A 22,346-nucleotide genomic window follows, 5' to 3' on the forward strand; every position below is an offset into this window, starting at 1 on the left:
TGGTCATCTGTATGTCTTCTTTGGAGAAATATCTATTTAGATCTTTGGCCCATTTTTTGATTGGGTTCATTGTTTTTTCCCCCCTAGCATCTATACTTCATGTTTCTGGGACAAATTTTAAATTGACAGTATCTTTATTGTCTACCTAGAAAAGACACAAAGCTCAGAATGCTTTGAATACTCTCATCTTCCATGCTGCCATGGACTAGTATTTGGTTCTGCCATGTTTTTGCTATTTGTCAGTATTATTACTTTTAAAATCTGTACCTGTCTAGATCCACCACCGTGTTTGTTGTTGTAGCTGTTCAGTCTCTAAATCGTGCCAACCTCTTTGTGACCTGTGGACTGCAGCACACCAGGCTTCCCTGTCCTTCACTATCTCCCAGAGCTTGCTCAAACTCATGTTCATTGAGTCAGTGATGCCATCCAACCATCCTGTCGTCTGTCGTCCCCTTTTCCTCCTGCCTTCAATCTTTCCCAGCATCAGGGTCTTTTCCAATGGGTCAGCTCTTCGCATCAGGTGGCCCAAGTATTGGAGCTTTGGCTTCAGCATCAGTCCTTCCAATGAATATTCAGAGTTGATTTTCTCTAAGATTCACTAGTTTTACCTCCTTGCTGTCCAAGGGGCTCTCAAGAGTCTTCTCCAGCACCACAGTTCAAAAGCATCAGGTCTTCCGTGCTCAGCCTTCTTTATGGTCCAACTCTCATATCCATACATGACTACTGGAAAAACCATAACTTTGACTCTATGGATCTTTGTTGGTGAAGTGATTCTCTGCTTTTTAACATAGCCTAGGCTTGTCATGGCTTTCTCCCAAGGAGCAAGTGTTTTTTAATTTCATGGCTGCAGTAACCATCCATAGTGATTATGGAGCCCAAGAAAATAAAGTCTGTCACTGTTTCCATTGTTTCCCCATCTATTTGCCATGGAGTGATGGGATCAGATGCCATGATCTTAGTTTTTTGAATGTTGAGTTTTAAACCAGCTTTTTCACTCTCCTCTTTCACCTTCATCAAGAGACTCTTGTTTCTCTTCACTTTCTGCCAGTAGAGTGATATCATCTGCATATCTGAGGGTTTTGATATTTCTCCTGGCAATCTTGATTCAAGCTTGTGCTTCATCCAGCCCAGGATTTCACATGATGTACTCTGCATTTAAGTTAAATAAGCAGGGTGACAATACACAGCCTTGATGTACTTCTTTCCCAACTTTGAACCAGTCTGTTGTTCTATGTCCAGTTCTAACTGTTGTCTTGTGACTTGCGTACAGGTTTCTCAGGAGACAGGTAAGATGGTATGGTTTTCCCATCTCTTTAGGAATTTCACAGTTCCTTTGTGATCCACACAGTCAAAGGGTTTAGTGTAGTCCATGAAGCAGAGGTAGCTGTTTTTTTGGAACTCTCTTGCTTTTTCTATGATCCAACAGATGTTGGGCAATTTGTTTAAACACACACACACACACACGCATATCCCTGGAGGAGGAAATGGCAACCCACTCCAGTATTCTTGCCTGGAAGATCCTATGGACAGAGGAGCCTGGTAGGCTACAGTCCATAGGGTTGTAAAGCGTTGGACACAACTGAAATGACTTAGGATATATATATATATATATCCCCGCAACCATTTCTTGTAATCCCATCTCTCTTCCTTTTTCTGAAGTAATCTTTTAGCAGTTAATCAAAGAAGATCTATGTTTAGTTAACTCAGTCTTTTTCTGAAAATATCCTTTCCTTTGTCCTCTGTCTCAGATGTGAGTCAACTGAATACAGAATTGCAGATGGACTTTCTCTCCCTGCTTAGCACTTTTAAGATATTATTCCCTCATCTTCTGGCAGCTATTGTTGCCAATAAGAAGGGTGATATCAATCTGGTAGACATGTCTTTGAAGATAATCTTCCTGTATTTTCTAGTATCTTTGAAAATATTATCTTTTCCCTTGATGTTCTGTGGTTTCACAATCATGTGGCTAAGTATGTATTTACTTTTACTTATTCTACATGTTTTCCAACCCAAGGCTTAGAACCTTTTTTTTTTTTTCAATCTGGAAACCCCTTAGCCATCATCTCTGCAAATATTACCTCTCACCCTCTTCTCTGTTGTCTCACTTTCTGTAGCACTTATTGACAGATAGATACAAAACTATTAAAACATATTCTCCATGGCTCTTAATTTCTTTCTGATGTATTCTTTCTTTCACATATTTAACAAAATGTCCTTTTCTTTATGATGTGTTTTAGGTGATTTTTTGAGGGTCTGTTTTTCAAGTCGCCAGTTTCCTCCACAGCTCTGTCAATGGACTGTTGAACCAGCCTATGGAAGTTGTGTTTTTCAATTTGAAAGATTATGTTTTTCATTTTTTGAAGTTTATTTTAGTCCTTTTTTTTGGCTGCATGATATATGGGATCTTAGTTCCCCAATGAGGGATCAAACCCATGCCTATTGCATTGGAACCGTGGAGTCTTAACCACTGGACCTCCAAGGAAGTCCTATTTCATTTCTTTTTCAAAGCAATTCTTTTTTCATAATGTCTGCACTTGCTGTATAGGTTATATTCTTCTAGTTTTAAAACATTTTAGACAAAGTTATTTAAAATTCCTTTTTTGAAGATGTAGTTGGCAATTCCTTGGGAATGATTTCTCTCATTGTAATTTTTGCTGGCATTCGTGGTTTTGCATTTCCTTGTGTACTTTGTAAGTTTTGTCTCATCTTCAGCAGGATTTTCTTCCACTAAGTCCTATATATTCTCTAGTATTTGGAGACATCCCTCTGGTGTAGTTTCTTCATTATAGGATTCTTTTCTCGGATCAGTTTTACTTCATTTTATTGGCTTTGGGCTTTTTTTTTCCCCTTGGTAAGGGTGAGAATTTGAGTTTTATACTAGCACACACAGGCTAACTGCTCCAATGTCTTTCATTAACTTTTCTTTTTTTTCTCTTACCTACACCTTGGGGTGGCCTACACCTTGGGGTGGCCAGCCAGTTTCTCTGCTGAGTAGCAGTTTTTCTGATGGCATTGTACCTTCCAAAATAATTTCGTCCTGGTTCTAGCTCCTGTGACAAACTGGAACTGTGGCTTTGATTTCTGTTTGTGTGTGATAGTAAAGCCCTCTGTAAGGCCATGCTTCTCACTTTTCAAAGTGCATATGAATTAGTTTGGGGACTTGCTAAAATGAATCTTCTGATTCAGTGTGTCTGGGGCAGGCCTGAGGTTGTGCATAACAAACTCTCAGGTAATCCTAATGATACTGATTCAAAAGTACTTGGAGGAGCAGAGTCCTCCAGCGTGTACATCTCTTGTCAATTACCCCTGTGGATCTGTTGGCTTTACTTCTCACTCTCTCTTCTGCATTCTCTGTTTTTGACAATTTGAAAGTTCCTTCTTGAGGGTCCCTTCAACCTTAGACTATGACATCTAGGCTTAGACTATGAGACTCAGGCTCTTTCCTCTTTCAGAAAAACTGTAGGTAGCAAGTGTTTTAATTAGGACAAAACATGGCTTTGAGTCACAAGCAACACCTCCCTAATTAAACTAGATGAATATTTCTCACTCACATAAGAGGATCCAGAGTTAGGAAGTGTAGGAGTGTATGGTGGGTCTATTACAATTATCAGGGACTTAGACTTCTTGCATTTTGCTTCTCTATTGTTCTTGGTGTGCTGCCTCATAACTTAAGATAGCTACAAGAGCTCCAGGCATCACATCACACTCCCACGAGCAGAAAGAGATAGATTAAGAAAGGCAAACCGTTAATGACACTTCCCAGAAGTTACAAATGCCAGTTTCATTTATGTCTTATTGATAGGCATTTAGTCACATGTTTACTTCTAGTTGCAAAGGGGGCTAGGAAATATAGTGTTTATTCTGGGTGCCAGCTAAAAATTGAAGCATCTATTGCTAACATAGAGGGGAATCGATATGCAATAGTTTCTGCCATGAATACAGAATGCAGTTTTCTAGAATTTTAAGGCATTCTCTTATCCTTAGACCCAGAAGATTGGTGGGGTGGTGGTGGTGGTGATGATACAAAAAACAACCTTGTTTCCATTTTGCCAACCATGTTTGCAAAATGTCAGTCTTGGAGCCCCAATAACCAATGAACACAGTTGTTTTTTTTTTTTTTTTAAGATAAATATTCCAAAAGGAAATTATACCCTCTGATTAGTTTATTCCTCGCATGAGAAGAAAGCGGAACTTTGAATATCTCATAATGTCTACAAATGTGAGCATTTTTCCTCAGTCTTGCAAGATTTGCCAGGAATAGCCAGGTGACAAAAGAGAAAGAAATGAGACACTCTGAGAAGTCAGAGCACTGGAGGCTGGGGCAGGAGCAGAACTTTTACAAGATGGGAGCAAAACCAGTTTGCAAGAATGGAGAGAAACAGCAGCCCATGTGTCAGAGTGGAGCAGCTGAAGATACACATGTTGCTGTATCTGGGCCCCTATGTGGAGGCAGAGCCAGGTGGTGGGGGTGGAGGCGAGAGGGAGCGAGAAAGGAGACTCAACAGTAGTTATCACGTCACATTTTAGTACTTCTAAGGTCTCCATACCTGGCTGCAGGGCAGCTGGGCAGTGCAATCAGAAGTCTCAGAGTGGGGAAGAGAAGGTGATTTAAGCAAGTAAATATCCACATCAGCTCTATGTTCGGACCCAACACAAGCACTGGCTAATTATGATCCTATGGGTCACCAGGGACATAAATGTTATATCATAACAATGTATGTGTAATGCATATTAGTGACGAGAAGTCTTGCTTTAAAAGCAAAAACAAATTTGCCCTGTAGATTTTTACCATTTTTTTTTTTTTTTTTTACTATGGAAGCCCTTTTTCATGGAAAACCAATTAATTGCCTTTTGCCCTAGTGTTCCTCACAGTATCCTCTAGAAAAATCATGCCATGGATAAGGAAACCAATTGCCCAGGAGAAGCACTAATATTTTTAGTAGTAAATTCAGAGTTACCCCGGAGGATACTTAATAATGAAAACACTGTGTGACGTAAGGAACAATGTCTTCAACAGCCTTCTTACCCGAAACATAATAATGCTTTTCATGGGACTGTTTCTTGTAATTACATTTAAAAATGCTGATGGCATCACACCAAAAGCAGTTCAGTAAAAGCAATTCTGCCGGGGCCAATGTGATGCACTCCAGGCATCCGTGTTTCAGACGCTCTGGCAGGATCCAGGGATTGGTGTTAGGAAATCTGGAAGGGTGGATGGACTGCTTATCCTTCATGCAATCCTCTCTGAATAGTGTTATTTCTCAACAGGGCTTTTAAGTAAATATTTAGTGGTAGAGGGTTCAAACTGTCCTTCCTCGCTGGGCTTGAAGAGCAGTGTTCCTCATGTCCTGTGACTTCCTATCCACATTTTGACTGATGATTGAGCTTGGGTGAGATTGGCATCCCTTTGGAAAGCTGAGCCCTCCAATCACTGCCCACCAGCAAGATCAGAACTCTCTGCTAAAGTTGCCTGGAGCCCATTCCACAGCATCAGGGAATGAACAAACCCAGAGCTCCAAAGCCTACTTCAATTAACATGGCTGATGCAGTGCCCATGGCTAAGAATGTGTAAGATCGGTATAACCAGACCCTTGCCACTGCCAAATAAAATCTTGGCAAAGCACCAGAGAATGCCTGGCTTTGGGCAGCGCTACTGTCAGGACTCTATCCAAGAAAAACTCTCCTTGAGTGCCAAGGTAACTAAATGAAGTAACTTGTACTGGATCGGGATTGTTATTTATAAATTGGTTCAAATGTGGAGTGCCTCTGAGAGATAACATATTTAGTTTTAGGGCCATTGATTTGTGGGCTTTCTTTCTGGAAATAATTGGCTGGCATGGAAAATTTATTTTTGGGTCATCTCTAATTTGAGATAGTAAAATGTCATCTCTGTGTACAAGAATGCCTGTCTTTTGGCGCTGTGTGGGGACAGGGGACATTGGGATTGGCATCTAGGATGCCCAAAGGGTCACTAGGAAACAAGCTAGAAAGAAATGATTCCAGAACATACCCCTCCTGGGTGCTTGTCTGAACACTTTACACAGCAGACACTGAATCCCACTGACAGAGACCCCCCTCTTCTGGAACTGTTCTAGGTAGACATCACCAGGCAGAGCTCTAAGCAGCAGTCCAGGCCAGGGTCCATTCCAGGTCAACAAGAGTTGCATATCTAATACGCTCTGCTGCTGCTAAGTCGCTTCAGTCGTGTCCGACTCTGTGCAACCCCATAGACAGCAGCCCACCAGGCTCCCCTGTCCCTGGGATTCTCCAGGCAAGAACACTGGGGTGGGTTGCCATTTCCTTCTCCAGTGCATGAAAGTGAAAAGTGAAAGTGAAGTTGCTCAGTTGTGTCAGACTCTTAGCAACCCCATGGACTGCAGCCCACCAGGCTCCTCCGTCCATGGGATTTTCCAGGCAAGAGTACTGGAGTGGGGTGCCATTGCCTTCTCCACTAATATGCTCTAGGGATTGAGTACAATGGTGACTGAGTAGTCCAGGGGATGGAATAGCTATTTCTGATGCTTGCATGATCCCTACAGTATAAGAATTTGATATTTGCTGAAATATGCATTTGATCTGCCGACAGTGTACATCTGGGGTAGGGAAAGAACCTCTTATTAAAAAGCATTTGCATTCTGTTTTCCATCATGGAAGTGAAAAGAATCTCCTATGTATATATGTGTACTTGAGAAATAGCTCCTCTCCCAAGCCAGTTCTTGTTGCTAGTGAAAGAATTGAAGAAGTTTAAGAAAAGAGACATTTTGGATAAGTTAAAGTGAAATATCACTCACACACACAGATAGTAATTTAATACAGGATAAATGTTGCATTGCCAATAAATGAGAGAAAAGATAGATTACTCCATAAATGAGATTGAGGTCATCAAAAATTTAGGGCAAAAGTGAAATATCACTCATACACATACACACACAGATGGTAATTTAATACAGGATAAATGTTGCATTGCCAATAAGTGGGATAAAGGATAGATTACTCAATAAATGAGATTGAGGTCATCAAAAATTTAGGGGAAAAAAATTGGCTCCCTTTTTTCCTCCTATATCAAAAATTTATTCTAGATGGAATAGAAAGCTAAACTACTCTGCAAAACAACACCAAAAACTTTTAAAACATCTGAAGAAAATATAAATGAATATTTTATTAACCTTAGGAGTAACAAAGGATGCCACAAAGGAGCCATTTATCATATTTGCATAAACACAAAAACTTTCATACCAAAAAAGATACTGTAAACAAAATCAAGACAAATGATACTCTGGGAGACAGTATTTATAACATATGTAAGAGACAGAGGGTTAAAAACCACAAAAATAGAGTTTCTATAAAATTCAACTAAAAGCCAAATGACCCAACAGAAAAATAGATACGAAATGAGAATAGGCAATTTATAGCAAAAATAAAAAAAGACCACAAAATTGACTAGTTATCAGAGACCTAGTTATCAGTGAGGTGTTTCCCTAATATCATATTAATACAAATTTGAGAAGGTTTAAAGTTTCCCTACTGGCAGGATGCAGAAAATTTTGAGTGGAGTGGAATGTAAACCTCAGCCTTCGGACAGCAGTGTGGAAGAGGCCAGCAAAGTTTTCAGTGCACAAATCACCTAACCTAGGTCAACACTTAGACATGTGCCCAAAGAGGCATGTGGAAAGAAATGTTTTGCCACGTTATATGAGGGGAAATTTAGAAACACCCGAAATGCCCATGCACAGGTAGGTCTCTGCTGTGAAATACAAAGAGCGTTTAAAAGAATAAGGAATGTACTGGCATAGAGAAGTCTGCTAGATTTAAGAGAAAGTGCAGGACTTCCCTGGTGGTCCGGTGGTTAAGAATCCGCCTGCCAATGCAGGGGATACGAATTCGATCCCTTGTCCAGGAAGATTCCACATGCCGCGGAGCAACTTAACTCGTGCGCTACAACCGCTGAAGCCTGCGCACCCTAGAACGCGTGCTCCGCAACAAGAGAAGCCCTCGCCATGGAAGCCCGTGCTCTGCAATGAGAGAGTAAGCCCCAGTCACTGCAACTAGAGAAAGCCTGCGTGTAGCGACAAAAACCCAGCACAAAAATAATTAAATAAAAAAAATTTAAAAAGGAAGTGCAAGTTACAGCACTGCATGTCTGACACAGTACCATGTAACACAGACCGAGGCACAAGGTCTGCAAGGAATATGTCACACCGTGTGTATGTGCATGCTGTCCTCGGAGAAGGCAATGGCAGCCCACTCCAGTACTCTTGCCTGGAAAATCCCATGGACGGAGGAGCCTGGTAGGCTGCAGTCCATGGGGTCGCTAGGATTCAGACACGACTGAGCGACTCCACTCTTACTTTTCATTTTCCTGCACTGGAGAAGGAAATGGCAGCCCACTCCAGTGTTCTTGCCTGGAGAATCCCAGGGAAGAGGGAGCTTCGTGGGCTGCCATCTATGGGGTCGCACAGAGTCGGACACGACTGAAGCGACTTAGCAGCAGCAGCAGCAGCAGCAGCAGCATGCTCTCTTCGTAGGGAAGGGTTATGAGTTAGGGAGGAAAATGGTGAAAGGGAACTTTGCTCTTTTCCCTGCCTACTTGTATGTTGTTCAACATTACACACACAAAGAATGAAATGTTGCATTTTATAGTGGCGTTGTCACTTAAAGTGAGTGATCCTATCTTTCTGGCTATACAAGCACTCATTTATTCATTTAAGAAATATTTTTTGACTGCCTACTATGTGCCCAACACAGAAACTAGGGAAAAGCTAGAGAGAGCTATCCATGGAACTGTTTCAGTAAGTGCTCTGGTTATCAATTGTATCAGTCAGCTCAGGCTGTCATAACAAAATACCATTGGCTCGGCGGCTTAAGCCACATAAATCAATTTTCTCACACCTCTGGAGGATGGAAGTCCAAGATCAGAATGCCAGCATGGTTGGGTTCTGGTGAGAACTCTCTTCCTGGCTTGCAGGTGGCTACCTTCTTGCTGTGTCCTCACACAGTGAAGGGAGAGACAGAGACAGAGAGATTAAGAGAGCTCTTCTTCTAATAAGAAAAATCCTACCATGGTGGCCCCACTCTCATGACCTCATCTAATCCTAATTATCTCTCAGAGGTCCCACCTACAAATACCATCGCGTTGGGGATTAAGGCTTCAGCTGGCAGTGGGGACACAGTCAGTCCATAATGATGATATATTCTGTAGCATCTTAAAAATAAAAATTTGACAGAGACTTGAAGGTATAACAGATGTGAAATTACAGAGTTAGATTACGACTTGCAGAGTGTACAAAGGAAATAGAATTGTCAACACTACCTTATCCCCCTTGAGAGTATAAAATGGTTGAAGCAGTGGAGAGGGAGAAGAGATGGGCAAAGAGATTTCTCTGGAGGGAGCTGTTGCAGTGCTCTGACTCCCTGCCCTCAGTGTGTGTGTGTGTATATGTGTGTGTGTTGGTGAAGACACACAAGACAGCTAGACTAACCACTCCCTCCCTTCCCACCAAAGGCTTTCAGCCCAAAGCAAACTGGAGCAGGGGGGTGGAAGGAAGACATGCTCTTCAATCAAGTTAAATCTTTATACAGAAACAGGCATTCAGCGTACTGAATCAGGACTCTGTCTGTCGCTTCTAATGTCAGCCACCCAAGACTGAACTAAAAAGTCATGGTTCTACAAGGAGTTTTTATTTCATGGTAGAGAAAGACTACCCATGTGGAGTCAAGTTTAAAGGGATAATGAGAGACGAAAATAAAATTGTGCTTTGATTACATCATAAGTCATGCGTGGTCAATATACTGGTTACATATAATTGCTCATCAAGCAAGAGGCAAATCTGTAGAGTCAGTGGAAGGGGAGGGTGATGTGTATTTCTAGGCTGCACACAAGATACCTATGGTTTTCCATCTAAATGTGATCCCTGAGCAAGCCAGAAGTCTGTCCAAACTTAGCTGTATTTACGGACTTGGAGATTCACCAAGACCCCCTGATGTACCTCTTCTGGATGCCAAAGGTTTTTACTATGGTATAGTTTGGAAGGTTTTCCACTAAAAAAATCTAGTTAAAATTGTGCCTTGGCACCTGAAAGATTAGCCTTCATTTATCCAGAAAATGAAGCTGCCTGATTGGAATTTACCGCTATAGTATTTTGAGATTTTGCTAAGCCATGCTAGCCCCTGGAAATTCATGAAATCCCCTCTGAGTGTTTGGAGAAAGCATTTAAAAGACCTGCTGGACCCGCTGGTCCCGGGGAGACTCTCTCCTGGCAAATCTGGCAAATTCTTCCTCTTTTTCTCCTTCCAGATTCAGCTCAAATATTACCTTTGTGAAGATTTGCCCATTTCTATGGCCAAGTCAATTCTTTCTCTGGATACTGGCTGAACAGCCTACCTAGCTGTTCCTACATGTGTGTTTTACAGAACATATTTATTTACTTATCTGCTCTTCCATAAGATCTTCAGCTTCTTGAAGGTTAGAAATACTGTATTTCATCAGTTTTCAATACCCTCCCCTCCATATTCACATTGCTGAAGTTAGGGTGGCTTTTGATGGCATGTCATAGGCAATGTGTATTTTTTAGTGGTACATAGAATGGTAATGGTATATCTCGTAATTAGTGATAACAGTGACCTATAGCATATCTAATTTACTACAGTAACCTTGAACAGCTAGTACATCACCTGGCATGTAGTACGTTCTCCATAAATTCATGCAACTAGCAGATTTTGTAATGGTGGATTTCACCAGCAGGACTCATTGATCTGAGTAATTCTGGCATTAGAGAGCAAAACCAGAGGTGGCAGACTTTGGGGTTGCACAACTTTCAGAATGTTGAAAGGGATGTAATAATTAGGGTAACCTCAGCTGATATAACAACTAGATGTCCAAACTGCATAATGGCACAAACTCAGAAGTTCATATCTTGCCAGCATTAGCTGTTCAGACCCAGTGTTCCTTTTCAGAGGTGACAGTTCTCAGTGTGGTGTTTCAGGGACACAGGCTCTTCCCATGTTGTGGTGCCATCTCCCCCATCTCATCACCCTCCCCATGCAGGCAGAACAGTAAATAGAGTGTAGAAGAAGGGCCCACTTTTAAGGTCTTGTTCTGGAAATGATTCATATCGTTTCTGCTCATATTCCGCTGGTGAGAATACCACATCTAGATCCAAACCAGGGAGTGAGGGCCAGGAAATGTAATCGTTAGTAGGAGGTCCATTTCCCAGTAACAACGCTATGAGATGGAGTAGGAGCATGTATTTTGGTGGGCAGTTAGCTGGTGGCTCAAATGCTAGAGAATCCACCTGCCATGCAAGAGCCTCAGTAGATATGCGTTTGATCCCTGGGTCAGGAAGATTCCCTGGAGAAGGGAATGGCGACCCACTCCAGTATTCTTGCCTGGAGAATTCCATGGACAGAGGAGTCTGGTGAGCTACAGTCCATGGGGTCACAAAAGTCGGATACGGCTGAGTGACTAACACTTTCACTTTTCTTTAGCTCTTTAGCCCAGGGAACCACTGGACTCTTGCCTATTTCAGGTTGGGCTGTTTGCTTCTTGCTGTGAATTTAATTTTGGTTTCCAACTCTAACTGTGCTAGTCAATAATTTCTTAGTTGCAAGATATGGAAACCCGACTCTGATCAGTTATAGTAAACATGGAAAGACCCTGGTTAGGTGTAGTTGGACCCATGAGCTCAAGTAATGTCAGTCATCTTTCTTTCCTCTCTGCTTTTCACTGCACTGATCTTAATTCACAAACAAAAACTCTCTATAAGATGGGAAAGAGAAGGATGCCTTACTGGGTCCTTTCAGTCTATGATCTTAGGAGGAAGGAGAATGCTCTTTTTCACAGATTCCTATTACCAACCCCGCTCTTCCAAACCAAATCAGACCATATTAAACCAAACCAAAAATTTTTTTGGTTCTCTGGGCTTCCCTGTTAACTCAGCTGGTAAAGAATCCATCTGTAATGCAGGAGACCCTGGTTCAGTTCCTGGGTTGGGAAGATGCACTGAGCAAGGGATAGGCCACCTATTCCAGTATTCTTGGGCTTTCCTGGTGGCTCAGCTGGTAAAGAATCTGCCTGCAATGCAGAAGACTTGGCTTCAATCCCTGGGTCAGAAAGATCCCCTGGAGGAGGGCATGGCAACCCATTCCAGTTCTTGCCTGGAGAACCCCCATGGACAGAGGTGCCTGGCCAGCTACAGTTCATGGGGTTGCAAAGAGTCAGACACAACTGAGCAACTAAGCATGGCACAAACTCTGTTTGGCTTTAACTGGGTCATGTGACCATTCTTGGGCCAATGGCTGGGTCCAGGGTGGGATGCCGTATTCTGAATGGAGAGCTTGACAGCCCCACCAGAATCACCTGGAATGAATGCAGCGGGGGATGAACAGACAAAAAATAAAAGTTGTTTACTGTTCCCAGCACCTCTCCAACTTTATCTCCAGTTGTTCCTCCTTTGCAGCTGCCGCTAATTGATGCTATTTCTCAAAATATATCAGAACCCTTTCGTAATTCCTTGTTGTACCCTCTTTCTGAAATGCCCTCTCCCATGCCTCTCCCGTATTCATCCATTAAGACCAGATAACAATCATCTTTGCAAAGCTATTTTTGACACCCCAGTCTTACTCCAGCCAGCCTGGTTACAGCTACCAAACAGGGTTTGCACTCAAAATGACTGAGCTTTGAGTAGAGTTCTCTGTGCTATACAGTTGGTTCTTATGGATTATCTACTTTATACACATAGTGTGTGTATATTAATTCCAAACTCCTAATTTATCCCTCCCCCGACCTTTTCCCTTGGGTAACCCTAGGTTTGTTTTCGAAGTCTGTGAGTCTGTTTCTGTTTTGTAAATAAATTCATTTTTTTTTAGATTCCTCATATAAGTGATATCATATGATATTTGTCTTTGTCTGTCTAACTCACTTCACTTAGTATGATAATCTCTAGGTCTATCCACGTTGCTGTGAATGAATTTCTTGTTCAAGGTTTTGCCTATTTTCTATTGGATTTTACATCTTTCTCATTGATATGTAGGAATTCTTTAGATGTTCCAAATACTATTCCTTTGGCCCTTATATTTGGTGCACCCATTTCATACTCTGAGGCTTGCATTTGTACTCTTCTTTTAATATAAACAAGTAATGTGTTTTTTTTTTTTTTAAAAAAAGGAGCTTTGAGGCTACATCTCAGGCTCAAAGAAAGTGGACTTGTGGTTCTGCCATGCTGGTCACACCTGCAATTTGGAGCTGGCTGGATGGGGAGCAGCCCGTGATATGTCGTGTTGGCTGAGGTGTAAAATGCCATCTTGTCCAAAACAAACACCCGTGCCGGGGAAACCCTCAACCGCGCCACACAGGGACACAGGGAGAGGGCTGCAAGGAGTCGGCTGCCCACAAAGCTCCAATTAGCCCCCAAATTATCTCCTGTGTCACGTGTACAAGGATTTCTAACCAAAATTTGCTGGAAAATGGATTCTCAATGCTTCTGTCTATTTACCTAATACTTAACCCAAGGATAACAACACACATACAAATTTAAAATAAAACACATGTTGGGTTTTTTTTTTTTAAATAAAAATTTGAAACAGATGGTCTCTTTTAAGACAAATATTTATTCCCCTGACATTTTTTTTTCACTTACATGTTTATATTTTTAAATATAGGCTTTATGCAGAGACCTTAGCGATGTCACGATAATAAAATCCATGTTGTTCATAATTGTCTATTTCCTAGAAATGCATGGCTGGGAGCAACCTCAAGAAGCTATCTCTGGCATCCCCCTCCTCCAGGCAGGCCAACGTGCGACCAGCTGAGACCAACTGGTGTTTATTCTGTTTATCTTGGAGCCTTTTGAGGAAGGAAGCTGTAAACTCTTTCTTACTGAGCTCATGGACTCTCCATTGAGTTTTAGATCCCTTGGCTGGGTGAAGAGTTCTTGGATAGGGCAGAGTTCAGAGCAAAGCTTCTTAGAGTGTTTCTCCCCCTGGGGTCTCCCTTGTTCCACTCTCGCTAATCCCACCTTGTATTTGCAGAGCTGCCACCTTGACTTTGTCACCACATGCTTAACTTGGGTTTCATTGTCACCTGTTCAGATCCCTTTGCGTACACCTCTGATAGAATCTGCTGTCATCTTGATTAGGACCATGTTTTTCCCCTAAGTAATTGCCTAAAGGCAGAATCAATAGATGTATGAGATGGTAGGCAAAAAAAGATGGACACTATTCAGAGGTCATTGATAAGAAGAACCAAGTCCTTAGCCTGAGGTATGGGACCTAAAGTTTTCCTTTCTGAGAAGTACATTGATTTTTCTGTGTTCTTGTATCAGTTAGCTTTTGCTGAGTAACAAAGTTCTCCTAAAGCATACTGCCTTAAAAATGACAGTATTCTTTCTCACTATTCTGTGGGTAAACTGGATTAATTATCTCGTCTGGACTAGGCTTCATTCAGGCTTCCCTGGTGGCTTAGTTGGTAAAGAATATGCCTGTAATGCGGGAGACCTGGGTTCAATCCCTGGGTCAGGAAGATCCCTTGGAGAAGGAAATGGCAATCCACTCCAGTATTCTTGCCTGGAGAATTCCATGGACAGAGGAGCCTGGTGGGCTATATATAGTCCATGGGGTCACAAAGAGTTGGACATGACTGAGTGACTAACACTTTCACTTTCAGCTTAGCTGGGATAGGTAGCCTAGAAAGACCTCACACTCATGTTTGGTGGTTAGCTGGAGTCATCTGAAGCAATAAAAAAACACTTGGAAACTCATGTTTATTATAGTCCAGCAGGCTGATCTGGGCTTGTTCACGTGGTAATGGTTTTTAAGGTTTCTAAGAGGAGCAAAAGAAAGCAAGCAAGTCCTGATTTACAAGGTGTATTTCAAGCCTCTGTTTAAGTTATGTTTGCTCTTGTCCTATCAGCCAAAGCAAGTCACAAGTCCAGCCCACAGTCAGGGCAGGAGGGATATCAAAGGGCATGAATAAAGGGAGGCCGTCTTTGTAAGATTATCACACTTCCTTTTAAGATTGGAGAAGGAAGATATCCTTTCTTGGTTCCTATAAAATCCAGATAGCCTGACAATACTCTCACAGAAAGAATGTCTTGTGGTTTCTCATTTTAAATCTCATCCTAACTGAATTCAATACTGTTCTTCCATGTTAGTATTCCACACAGTCTCCTATTTTAAAAATAAAGTTAAAAAATATTTATTTATTTGGCTGCACTCTATCCTAGTTGCAGCACATGGGATCTTTCGTTGTAGCATGCGAACTCTTAGTTGTGGCCTCTGGGATCTAGTTCCCTGATCAGGGATTGAACCCAGGCCCCCTGAATTGGAAGCACAGAGTCTTAGCCACTGAACTACCAAAGAAGTCCCCCACAGAGTCTCCTTTTGACAAAGATTTGTGTATCTCTGACTTCTGGCATAGTGCTGGGCAGATAATAAATGCCCAATAAATAGTTTTGAATGAATGAAAACTTGTCTTCCTAAGAGAGGTCATGCCAACTTTGAGTTCACTGTAACCTTTATTTTCTTGATAACTAAAGACAAAAAACAACCAGCCTCCAACCATCCCAGGCAGGAAAGTTCAAAAACCTAGATCAAATCAAGTCTCTCTCTTTCTTGAAAGTCTTCCTATTAATACATATAATAAAATCCAAATTCCTTCAGTTCAGTTCAGTTCAGTCACTCAGTCGTGTCCAACTCTTTGCGACACCATGAATCGCAGGTCCATTGAGTTGGTGATGCCATCCAGCCATCTCATCCTCTGTTGTCCCCTTCTCCTCCTGCCCCCAATCCCTCCAAGCATCAGAGTTTTTCCAATGAGTCAGCTCTTCACATGAGGTGGCCAAAGTACTGGAGTTTCACCTTTAGCATCAGTCCTTCTAAAGAACACCCAGGGCTGATCTCCTTTAGGATGGACTGGTTGGATCTCCTTGCAGTCCAAGGGACTCTCAAGAGTCTTCTGCAACACCACAGTTCAAAAGCATCAATTCTTCAGTGCTCAGCTTTCTTCACAGTCCAACTCTCACATCCATACATGACCACTGGAAAAACCATAGCCTTGACTAGACTGACCTTTGTTGGCAAAGTAGTGTCTCTGCTTTTCAATATGCTATCTAGGTTGGTCATAACTTTTCTTCCAAGGAGTAAGCGTCTTTTAATTTCATGGCTACAATCACCATCTGCAGTACTATGGCTTAAAAACCCAACATGATCTAGTCTTTCCATTTCCTACCTCATCCCATTATTTCTTCTCATCCCCTCTTACCTATCAAGGTCAGCAATTGGCCTTCTTTTTGTCCTTAGAACACACATATATGTCATATTAAGGTTTCCCCTCCCACTTAGAGCTTTTCTACTTGGATTGCTCCCCTCATCCCTACGTTACTCCCCAGTCTTTATAGGTTGGCTCCTTCTTTTCATTCAAACGTCATTGCTTTCAAAACTGTAGTCAGCTACGCTAAGGTATCAGTCCCTCTCTCACCACACCATTGCAATCCTCTGTGTAGCTCTTAACACTGTCTAATGTCCCCATTTATTTGTTTGTTTCTTTGTCTATAGTTTGTCCTCCATCTCCCACTAGAATGTTGGTTCCTGGATGATACCTTGTTTGTCCTGAAGATGCACTACTGCGTCTTCAGCATCTATAACATTGACTGGCACATACCATCTGCTCAAGAGATATTGGGGATGATGGGAGACTGACCTGATCCTTTAGGACTTAATTTCTTATTTCTCCTTGGTTTAATTGGAAAACGAAAAAGGACGCCCTCCATTAAATTACTTAGGGATAATGTAATCTGGTTCCTTCTCTGTAACAATTCCCTACAACACAAGGTAACATACTACTTAATATGGACACTGAGGAACTAACTGCTAGAGAATCTCCATTTGCATTGGTTGCTTTTTAAAAAAAACCAGGAACAGAAAAAAAAAAAACAAAAAACCAGGAACAAAAACTAAAACTCAAGGAACAAAATGTTAAGATGACATAGCAATGAATTATCTTGATGGTTCCTTTTATGGCAATGGCTTTACAGTGTGATCTTTTCTTCAAAATATTTTAAAAGTTAAAAAAATCAAACCAAATAGTACCAAAGAGCTCATGATAGAAAACAACAGTTGTCTGCCCTTCCCACCCCACTCCCCTACCTTCTGTTCTGCTACTGAGAGATGTTCACTTTCATCTGTTTCTGTTTTTAGTTCTAAAAAGCATATCTAAATAACGTGCTTATACCGTTCTGCCCTTGATTTATCAGCTTCAGACATTATCTTCTGACTTCTGGCTGTGATGGATGAGGATCTAGCTCTCTAGGGCTCTCTTTCATGTTGCAGGCTCTCCCCAGTATCTGGGGAACCTTCCTTGTTGTTCACATGTGAGAAGGAAGGACAAAGATGTGTATGTGTGGGGGCTCGATGTTTATGGGTGGTCACTGGAAGCTTTGGCTGGAGGGAGAGCAAAGGCTGGGGGTGGCAGCTGGCCATCTTGTTGTGGGTTTCTGAAATGCCAGAATGCTGAAGCTGTCTCTACTGGGGAACCACCAATAAGCCCTGCAGTTCCTAGAAATTTCCCTAGAGAAGCACACTTCTCAACTCTTTCTCATCTCCTCTGGACCCTTCCCCTCCACCCCTCTCTCCTCTTTCTTTCTTCCCTTTCTAGCCCAGGATTCAGAGCCTGGTTGTAGGCTATTCTGTCTACTGAGATAGGGGAGGGAATCTGGGTGTCATTTAGTATTCTGTACACAGAATTTGGGGCTTCCCTGGTAGCTCAGTGGAAAAGAATCCACTTGCAATGTAGGAGACCCTGGTTCAATTCCTGGGTTGGGAAGACCTCCTGGAGAAGGGATAGGCTAACCATTCCAGTATTCATGGGCTTCCCTGGTAGCTCAGATGGTAAAGAATTCACCTGCAATGCGGGAGACCTAGGTTTGATCCCTGGGTTGGGAAGATCCTCTGGAGGAGGGCAAGGCAACCCACTCTGGTATTCTTGCCTGGAGAATCCTCATGGACAGAGGAGCCTGGCAGTCTACAGTTCACGGGGTCACAAAGAGTTGGACATGACTGAGTGACTAAGCACAGCACAGCATGCAGAATTTGAATTTATCTCTGACTTCTCACTTTCATCATTCCCCGTCTGCTGTCTCCAAGTCTTGACCTTTTCCAGGCATGGTCAAGAAAGTTCTAGGAGGTCGAGATTCCTTCTCTGCCATCTACTTTGCTTCATCAATGAATTATCTTCTGTGGACTTAAAGTTTCCCAGAATTGGGCTGGAATTCTTCCTTTGCTGAAGGACCCCTTCCCTTTTTCTTCCTTGTCAAGAATTAATACCTTAAACATGAATTTACTGGGGTCTTATAAAGGAGAGAAGGTGAAGACATGTGCTCATTTGTGTCTTTAGTCAGAATATCTTGATTCTTCTTTTACTTAAAAACTTTCTCTTACGCTGTTCAATTTAGATCTTTATCATTTCTTTTAAAGACAAGTACTCTATGGATTTTTTTTCTTTCTGGTCAGCTACTGATGTCCTTTGTCAAGCTGCAACAAACTATATTTTTCTTCACTCTCTATTAGGCAGTCATGGACCTCCAGCTTAAACAGGTTGTCTGAAGGTCTTTTCCTCCACTTTGCAAGTTCTTGCTTATTTTTAGATGCTTATTTTCACTTCCCACTTGATGCTCTCAGCACATTTTCTGGGAGCCTTTGATCATAGCAGCAAACTGGGTTTCTTTCATCGAGCCAGAGGCTTCCTGATGGTTGAGTCACCTCCTTGTCAAACTGGGGATTCCCAAAGTTGTGAAGAATGACTTTCTAATTAAACAGGGCTTCTTTATTGACAGAACTGCCTCCCCCAGCAGACTGGAGGCATCCTATTTACTCCTATATCTCTTCTAATAGTAAGAGGTCTAAGATTTATGAACATATGTGATGAACACAAATAGCTGTGAGAGTGGGGTTGGGGGCAGGGTGGTCAAGTGACCCAGCCCAAGGTAAAAATAGCCGTGGTATCTGGGCTGGCTGGCTGGCGGTTGGCTGTTGGTCCTAACCTCAGAGAGGTGTTCTCTCTAACCATATTTAGGCATCCCTGACTTAGATAGTTTGGACTTTATCTTTGCAGAATAGCTCTGGTTCTCTTCAAGGAGGCCTATGTAGGCGAATGAACCAATCAGAGGCCCCGTGTCACACAGAACAAACCTGTCACCCTCTGAGCAATAATACTAATAAAAACCAAGGGTCCAGAAAAATACAGCTCAGGGTCAATGGAAGTACCAAAAGTTGTTGGGCTCAAGAAGGGCCCACAAGTTTGAGGTATTCTTTTAGCTCCCTCGGAGGATTAGCACACTCTAACTTGAGCCAATTCCAGCCTTTACTGGAAACTACAAGTGGAAAGATATTGAGTATAAGATATTATGAGTAAAAATATGGCTATGGTTAAAAAAAGGATGGAGCCAGGACTATTATCAAGACTGCTGCTGCTGCTGCTGCTAAGTCACTTTAGTCATGTCCGACTCTGTGCGACCCCATAGACAGTAGCCCACCAGGCTCCCCTGTCCCTGGGATTCTCCAGGCAAGAACACTGGAGTGGGTTGCCATTTCCTTCTCCAATGCATGAAAGGGAAAAGTGAAAGTGAAGTCGCTCAGTCGTGTCCGACTCTTTGAGACCCCCTGGACTGCAGCCCACCAGACTAATACTTTAAAAATGAGAAGTAACTTAAATGTGCAAAAATAGCAAATAAGATAGTTGTTTTACAAATATAGAATAATATGAAGCTCTTAAAAATCTTGACTTGTGGAACACTAAATGATATGGAAAATTTCTAAAACTTTATGTGGCATAATTGCATTTTTAATTAAAAATACATTTTAAATACATATATACTTCCTCTAAATGCATTTATTTTGGTTTTGGGTTTTGGAGGCAACCTCAAGAGATAAGTGGAGGGTTTTTTTTAAAATCTATTCTAGATTTTCTATGTTTTTACCATTGAGAAAGTGAGCGCCTATTGTTTCTCAATGATTTATTCTATCCTAATATTGCTAATTCAATATACTAGTCCCAGAATTTATTAGAATAAAATATTTCATTGAAAACTAATACATGCACACTGTCCCAATGGTGAATATGTGGGGGAAAAAAAAAACATGGTGTAACCAGAGGTTGCAAATTCAGATTCCCACAGAATCCAGAAATGCAACAAAAGTGAGTAAAGTGGGCTGCCAGAAATATAATCAAACTTTCTTTCATTTTTATTTGACCGTGGCATAAGCACATAATGTAGTACAAACATGTATGATATTGGAGATTATATACTAAGTTCAAAATTGGAAAACATAACATTTGGAAAAAACAGCAATATTTAATTATTAATTTTTTCTTTCATAACTCATTACTTCTTTGCTTTATAACCAGAAATGTGACACTTTTTCTCTGGCCCCAACATGTCAGTGTTGGGTCTTACATTTCATGTTGTGATGTGCTGTACAGAATTCAGCCTTGAATCCTTTAACTGAGAGCAATAGTTTTATTTAGTTTCATAATGGAAAACAGCTGTTCATGGCTGAACATGGATAGAATCTTTGTATGATGGCATTTATACTTAGGGTAACTGCTCTTGAGATATTTGTAGAATTCTGGCATTCTAATGTTGAAATATTTAATTTGGGGGACTAAATTGTTGTTCAAAAGATTCCATTTATGGCACACTATTAATTAGGAAAGGTGAGTTGAATAATAGTATTTATTTTTATAAAATTAGAACCTTTTTTTGAATCCTATCTTCAATCCCACAATTTTGGGAGAGCAGTTAAAGTGATCTCTTTCATTTTTGAAAATTGATTTTAGCATAGAAAAGTGGGCCAGATTAATCTTTGCCAAATGAGTTTTCTGAAGTCATAATTTCACTAAGAATGAACAAATTCAATAGCCTATTTGCAGACTTGTGCAAAGATTCTTGCAGAGAAATACCCGAAAGCCTTAGATGGCTTGGGATGTTTATCAGATAGTTGCTAGAGAGTTGTTGGATGATATAAACAAGTTAATAATCTTTCAGTTGTTCCTCTGATTTGCAAATAAGACTTCAACATTACACACCAACGATCCTTAATTATTAGAACAGATGAATGTTATTACTATTGTGTATCCAATGCATTAGGCAAAGCATTGAAATCTCTATACTTTCATCCATGGGAGCGAATCCAATTCAGTAAGCCCATGATAGGGTCTATTTTAACTTAGTCTAAGGCAATTCTTGGTGTATTATTTAGGTTTTATGATAGTGCAAACTTTGGCACCTTGGATTTAAGTTTGATAACAAGGTCATTGTTAACGCTGACCGTCTCAGAAGCTCTGTTTCATAGCCAGCCTTACTAAATTTGACCTGTCTGCTTTACATTTTTCAAGACTTCTCAACACACAAAGCTCAGCCGTTTCCTGAAGTTGTGCCTGTGATGGACACCATGCCCAAAGTTCTCCAATCACATCGGAGTCTCTTTGGAACCATAAATAAATAGAGCTGACTGGGTGGTATTATTTTAACTGGGCTCTCATAAGCTTCCCTAGGAAATGCCACAAATGACTGAACTTTTTCACACAACCTGCCCTGTAAGTTCTCAGCCATGTCGTCATTTTGCTGAGAACAGCATTTCTGTTTAGTCTTCCATTTGCAAATACTTGTTTTTACTCAAGGCATGAATTTCCTCTGTCCTCAGTAGATACCCTTTTACAAACTCAGCATTCATGAAAGGTCTCAAAGCCTGAGCAGTATCCTTACCTATTTTATTCCATAATTTCATTTCACAGTTGCATCACTTGTTTAAATTGAAAAAAAAGCGTTGGAATGTCCTTCATTTTTAGATCATTAAGTATCAATATATCTAATCAATAATTAATCTATATATTAGTCACAGCCTCTTTGGCTTGATTCTTTTGATATTAACATATTTTATTTGCAGGTCAAACTTGGAAGAATGTTTTTCAGATCAGATCAGTCGCTCAGTCGTGTCCGACTCTTTGCAACCCCGTGAATCGCAGGTCCATCGAGTCGGTGATGCCATCCAGCCATCTCATCCTCTGTTGTCCCCTTCTCCTCCTGCCCCCAATCCCTCCAAGCATCAGAGTCTTTTCCAGTGAGTCAACTCTTCACATGAGGTGGCCAAAGTACTTGAGTTTCAGCTTTAGCATCAGTCCTTCCAAAGAAATCCCAGGGCTGATCTCCTTCAGAATGGACTGGTTGGATCTCCTTGCAGTCCAAGGGACTCTCAAGAGTCTTCTCCAACACCACAGTTCAAAAGCATCAATTCTTTGGCGCTCAGCCTTCTTCACAGTCCAACTCTCACATCCATACATGACCACGGGAAAAACC

At 41.4% G+C, this 22,346-nt stretch overlaps 1 long non-coding RNA gene across 2 annotated transcripts in view; it reads left to right on the forward strand.

Annotated features, from left to right (window-relative positions):
* Window positions 1-13,583, forward strand: part of LOC147363447 (uncharacterized) — a 53,680-nt gene extending 40,097 nt beyond the window's left edge. For both annotated transcript variants that reach the window (XR_015137109.1, XR_015137103.1), the window contains exon 3: window positions 13,163-13,583. This is a non-coding gene — a long non-coding RNA (uncharacterized LOC147363447). The remainder of the gene's footprint in view (window positions 1-13,162) is intronic.
* The last annotated feature ends 8,763 nt before the right edge of the window (window positions 13,584-22,346 follow it).

This window comes from Bos grunniens, chromosome 11, assembly GCF_055505025.1.
Source record: "Bos grunniens cultivar Pamir isolate PY7600 chromosome 11, Bosgru_T2T1.0, whole genome shotgun sequence".
NCBI classification, from domain to species: Eukaryota; Metazoa; Chordata; class Mammalia; order Artiodactyla; family Bovidae; genus Bos; species Bos grunniens.